The 6,000-nt window shown below is 44.7% G+C and overlaps 1 protein-coding gene across 16 annotated transcripts in view; it reads right to left on the reverse strand.

Annotated features, from left to right (window-relative positions):
• The window catches only part of LOC143334276 (band 4.1-like protein 1), a 77,999-nt gene extending 72,418 nt beyond the window's left edge, over positions 1-5,581 (reverse strand). For 9 of the 16 annotated variants that reach the window (XM_076753127.1, XM_076753068.1, XM_076753053.1 and 6 more), the window contains exon 1: positions 5,417-5,560. The gene's annotated coding sequence lies outside the window, so the exon portion shown is untranslated. Of the gene's footprint in view, positions 1-5,416 lie in introns of all 16 variants that reach the window. The other 7 variants (XM_076753119.1, XM_076753077.1, XM_076753044.1 and 4 more) reach the window with 3 other exon arrangements.
• Between the last annotated feature and the right edge of the window lie 419 nt (positions 5,582-6,000).

Below are 6,000 nucleotides of genomic sequence, written 5' to 3' on the forward strand. Positions count from 1 at the left end.
CCAGTTTAGAAGACACACGACAGGCCCAGAGGGACTGGGAGTAGTCTGTGTATGTACTCCCGCGCAGACCACTGCAACAAACAAAGCCGGCACGACCCTCGACAAACACATTTCTCATCACTGAGTGGTGGGTGCTATCCAACAAGCGGGCAGCCAGCCACAGTCTGGATACAGACTACACCCACCTGCTTCACTGGGTATTTGTGCGTAATTATATTTGAGTCTAATTACCAGTGAAATATAATGCAGAGGTCAGAGTGTACCCACCTTCCTCAGTGGAGCTGCATATCTCGTTGAACACACAGCAGCAGCAACCTTTTTTAATCAAAGTACAGTTACCATGGGACCACCGTCCTCAAAAATCAAATTCAGCCAGAGAAACTTCACTTAACTATACCTGCAGCATGCAACTTAATCATGGTGTAAAAATATATGTGTGCAAATCAACTCTTCCTCCTGTAACAAGCAGGTTACTGTTGTGAATTTTAACTTTTTTTTTGCAACTCCATTTTTTTTCTTAGTCCTCTTTTTAGGCCTTGTTTTATGTATCTATAAATAGTTTGCACCAAGATCAACCTTAGCGCTATTTTCCTCGATTCACCAGCATTCCACAATGTGGGAGACCCTGGCAATCACAGACTCTAATCATCAGGGAAATGAACACAGATCAACAATGGAATTAGCCTTCCTCCACAACTGTTGAATGCAAAGGCTCTAATTAATGATTGCCAAGTGTGAAGTGGCCAAAAGAAAACAATGGCTGCTGGCTTGGTTTTGTTGGAAGAGGCCAAAATAGCTGGAGAAAAGTGTTTCTGCTGCAGACCACATTGAGGGCAGAATAAACGGTCCAAAAAGAAGTGGCAACTGTTCCCTTTCCCCACATGAACCAACTCTGCCTGAAATATGAATTCTGCTTTGCTGTGGGGAGACAGAAATGAGCAGCATTATGGGTATCGTTGCACCAGATCAAAGCCAGACAACAACATGATGAGTCTCATCCTTGAGAAGCAAGGGATTTGTTCAAAGAAGGCAGCAGTGGAGAGGGAGCGAGGGAGACAAGTGTAGGTATGCAAAGGAAGGGGAAAAAGGGGAAAAAAATGGAGAACCTGCTGACTCACTGTAATCATCAGGCTGAGGCAAGCTGAGCTGCTGCTGCTCAGGGTAAAGCTCGCTGCCTCCCCTTCAGAAGGACAATGTGATGCTTCTCATCAACTCTGAAGAGCGACATGACTGAAGGTGGGAAACAGAATGGTGAAATAAAACCGTCTTACTGCATGAAATAGCTTCTGTTTCTCTGCTCTCACATCCGAGTGCAGACAGAATGATGCAGATGTGAGTAAAAACAGCTCAAAATAATGCCCTGATCAGACAGACAGCGACAGGACTGCAACTGGTTTTGGGGAGAGACCCTCAACAGAAGGATGAAGAAGGGATTTGACCACTGCAAATAACTGCAGACAGTGTAGCTCAAAACCCCCAGACACACTATTACAGATGAGACAGTGAAACAGTATGATGTTCAAGTCTGCACCCTAACAAGATTTAGACCGGACTGCAGTGGAAGCAGCATCCAGATGAGGCTTAATTCAATTCCCATAAAACAAAAGCGTGCAGCCACTGTGATTACTGGATTCAGCTGCGGTAATGTTGTTATCCTCTTTTGGTTATTCCAAACAAAGCTGATAAAAGAGCATGTAAAACAGTGATTTAGGTCTAAGATTAGGTCTCTGTGCATATCGGGTAAACAAACACAAAGCTGCTGTGCACTGCACTACTGTAGTACTGCAATATCTGCCAACAATCAATAACCCAGTTATCAGGTATCAAGTATTATTTGCATGGTGTGTAAACAATGCTTGATTTGCATATAGAAAGTCGTAAGCAGTCATTTTAACACAGAATTTAAAGTGTACAGACTCCATGTTTTTCTGGTCACTGACCTCTGAATGTGCTCCTGTATAGAGAACCACGTTCAGCTTCAGGGTTAAAGTTATCAACCTTTAAGGGGCACTCCACTGATTTTAAACATACAGGTCAGCTTGCTCATCATGGAGAGCCGTCAGCCATGATAGCAGCTGGAAACTGTCTTCTGTGGCTCTGGACAAGTGCTCTAAAAGTCTGATGTAGGGTTGGGCGATATGACGGTTCAAACACTGTGCGACAGTAAAAAGGTGACCACTGGTAGAGATTTGGCTGCACTGTTTCCACTTGATGAGCTAACCCTTAAGCCATATTTACACACTGTCATTCACAGAGTATGCACTGCTGCACAGCGAGCCAGTGGGTGTGTTGATGACGTTGCACAGAGTGTAGCTGCTTTGTGCTTTGTCTTTTCTGCCTGTCTGTATGTTGCTTTCCATTTTTTGGTTGATGTGACGGATATGTCCAAATATATGTAGTATTGATATCAATACAAAAACAGTCATGATTGTGGATGAGTCCTCCTCCTGGTGCATGTCATTGGACTCTTGGATTCTGTGGACATTACCTAGAGTTTATTTGAGAAAACAGCCTTAGGGAGCGATAATGACAGAAAATTTGTTTTACTGTTTTAAGTGTGAGGCAGCTGTTTTTTTGTTTTGTTTTTTGTGTTCCAAATAAAATAAGAAAATAATCAAATGTGATGAAGTATGGTACGGTTATTTCATTGATTTTACAAAACTATACTATAATGTACCATGATATATGCCTTTACTGTGATATAAAATGATATATGCCATGATAGAAGATTATGGTCACATCGCCCCTTAAGTGTTTTAATATAACAGGTTCTTTCCAAAAATGACACGTGTATGTACCCCTGTGGGAAAAACAAGGGCTGAGAGGGTTTATTGTATGGCAGAAGAAGACATTCATGTCTTCGATTATGTATATATATATATCAAATGTTCCAAACTACATGCACGCAGCAGCTTTGGTCTTCTGCTTCACATCTGCTACATGCAAGCATCACTTCCTGTGAATCCCCGTGTGTCTGGGTACGCAATTTGACTGTGTGCAGGAAAAGAAGACTATGTCATTATCAGTGAAAACAAGTTTAGCAAGAGGCGACAACAGAATGCAAACACAATGAAAGGTTATTTCCATAAACAGAAATAGTATCAAAATGGGTTAAGGGTTAGATGACATATGTGGCTATAATGGATACAGTTATTGTTAAGAATTAGGATGATGTCAATAAGGAGCCTCACAAGCACAGAAGTACAAATGTATGTTTGTGTTTCTCTGTTTATGCACGTGTGATTAGTCACTGGTGTTCAGCGGGCAGGAAGAGACGTGACCACACTGAACTGCTGGCCCAGCTGAACAGCGGGTCGAAGAACATTCAGCGGGACCAACAGCAATGACAGTCACACACACAGACAGACAAGCATGCACATACAACCTGTTGCATGCCTTGGCATCGTCAGTGGTAACATCAAGGTGACCCCACACAATCATACAGCATTCCAAGCCTGTGCCAAGAGCTACAGTATGTACAAAATAAACTATGACTCAGTGGCCACCTGAAAATATTCTGCCTGTGTTTCATACACAGGAGCCACTAACTGCTCGCTTTTTCCAAAGGAGAAGTCAATAAGAAGTGGTTGAGTTAACTTGCAAGAGCAAGGAGTGATTGTCTCCAATGAGACACAGAGGAGTCTCACTGGATGCCTCATACATGCTCATTTGAATTGCAAATGGAGAATGGCAGCATGCTGGGCTGTGAAATCCCAGCAGCACCCTCGGGCATCTGAACTCACGCACAAACACTGACATGCACACACTACAATAGCAGCGAGCCTTTGTGCACATACACACCACGGTAAAGAGGAAAAGCCACACGGGGAATCTTTGAGATTGACTCACTTTGATGTGTCTCAACTCTGTACGACCACAAATTCATGTTGGGGTACTGATGAGCAAAGAGGGGAGAAACTGGTGCTGGTGCTGAGATGAGATAATGGCTCCCTGGCATTTGGGGGGGGGGGGGTGAAAAAGCATCAGGTGATACTCAGAGGGAGGCTGGCTGGCAGGCTGACACAGCAGGCGCAGGAGTGTGGCCGATGTTAACGACACGGATGCTGTGTGACAGCAGGTCTGCTAGAAGAGGCTGACAGTGTGTGCGGCCTGGAGGAAGAGTGTGACGAAGTATCGTAAGCCCACCTGTACGGCGACAGGGAGCAGGCCACAACACTGCAGAGGAACCGTGCTACACTTGGTCTGACTTACACAAACACTGGGACATGACAAGCAAACATAATAAGAAATATGATATAATAACTTGTCTTAATGTAGAACTTCTTGGAAATGTTATTTGCACAGTTTTTTGCAACAGCCTTAGAGATTACCTAACTCGCCAGACATAGAGGTAGAAATATAAAAGTTCAAGCTAAGCATCAGGAAGGTGAAGCCTACCCGTGCAGAGCTGAAACATTCTTTTTCAGTACTGTATATAATTCCACAAAACTGTTGAAAGCCAGAGGGGGCAAAGGTGGGCTCATTTCCATACATGGACCTGCCTGAGCATGCAGGCAGAGTGCTGCTTCACCTCTGCCAAACGTCTCTACAGCATTCGGCTGAAGCCTGTATTTGAAACCATTCACACATCACGGACATACTATTACACCGTGAGTAACACAAAGGGCCAAAATCAATTAACAAATTGATTTAAGTGTTTTGAAAGCAAACTCAACCACTTTGTGAGGGCAAAGCAGAGGTGTTGATGAGAGAGTGTGACAAAGGCAACACTGTGCAAGTCCCAAGCCTGTATGTGCAGCTGTCAATGAGGCTGTTGCATAATTAGTGCTGGGTGTGTTGGAGCATACACTGACTAAACCAAATGCAGATCCAGTTTCTTCTGACAGGCTGAGACACAAACTGAAAGGAGTAGAAAACAGCTGATCTCTGAAGCCCAGCGCAACTTTGAAGGACATGAAAAATCCTAAATGACAGCGAAGGCCGTGCTGTAGGTGAGGACAGCCCGTGAAGAGGCTGTCTAGGTAGCAGAGGAGGAGACACTGGAGGGGTCTAACTGCCTGGCTGCAGGTTTCAGGTTGGATGTCAACAGTGACTGGGCCAGTGGGCACAAAACGACGCTACAACTTGCTTCTGCTTCATTCCCACTGTAACATTCATCCCCCGGTGGAGGACAGCAAGCAAGCGGGCAAAGTCCATGCGCGTTATGAAATGATGGTTTTTTTGAACAGCTGCAGCTTTAAAAAAAGACATTTACAATGCAGCAGCCAAAAGCACAAAGCGAATAAAACAAAGCATCGCAATCAATGACGAATTGCGCGTAAAACGCACAAATACACGGGAAATATCTCGCAAACCTTAAAGCCCGACATTCAACAAATCGTTTAACATAACCAAGCCCGGGCTTCCAACGACATGAGCAAACTGGCAGGAGGAAAATAGCAATATTTCAACCTACCCTCCTGTCAGACAGAGATCCAGGGGAGGACCATGGATGGTGCGCACCGGGGGAGGTCAATCCTGCTCCTGCCGCCGCTCCGCGTCTATTCCCCGGTTTCAGGGAAAGGGAGTGTGTCGGTGTTTTGCCGGTGAAAAGCCTAATGAGAGAAGGAGGAGGAGAGAGAAAGAGGGAGGGACACTGTCAGATGCAGAGAGGCAGGAGGGAGGAACACACACACACGCACGTATACAGTCAGGCTGTGTGCAGGCGGAATGCGTAAAGCCAAACAACGCTTCTGTCGTTCGAGCGAAAATGCTCCTTTCTGTCAACAAGTAGTCAAACCTCAATAAACACGCGGAAACATGCCAGCAAGGTGACATAAGCTCATATTGTTTCAGCAGCTGCTTCCAGGGACCTGTCAGTGATTTGTCATGAAAAGGCAACAATATGAGAGATGTATTTCTCGAATGTGTTGGCGAGTGAAGATGTTTCATTTTCAGGCTTTTACTGAAATATTTAAAGTCCCAGCGCCACATCAGAGGGGCTGCTAATATTTCTTGCAGTGTCGTCAGGATGGCACACAGTCCCTTTGATTTCATCAC

Source organism: Chaetodon auriga, chromosome 2 (genome assembly GCF_051107435.1).
Source record: "Chaetodon auriga isolate fChaAug3 chromosome 2, fChaAug3.hap1, whole genome shotgun sequence".
NCBI classification, from domain to species: domain Eukaryota; kingdom Metazoa; phylum Chordata; class Actinopteri; order Chaetodontiformes; family Chaetodontidae; genus Chaetodon; species Chaetodon auriga.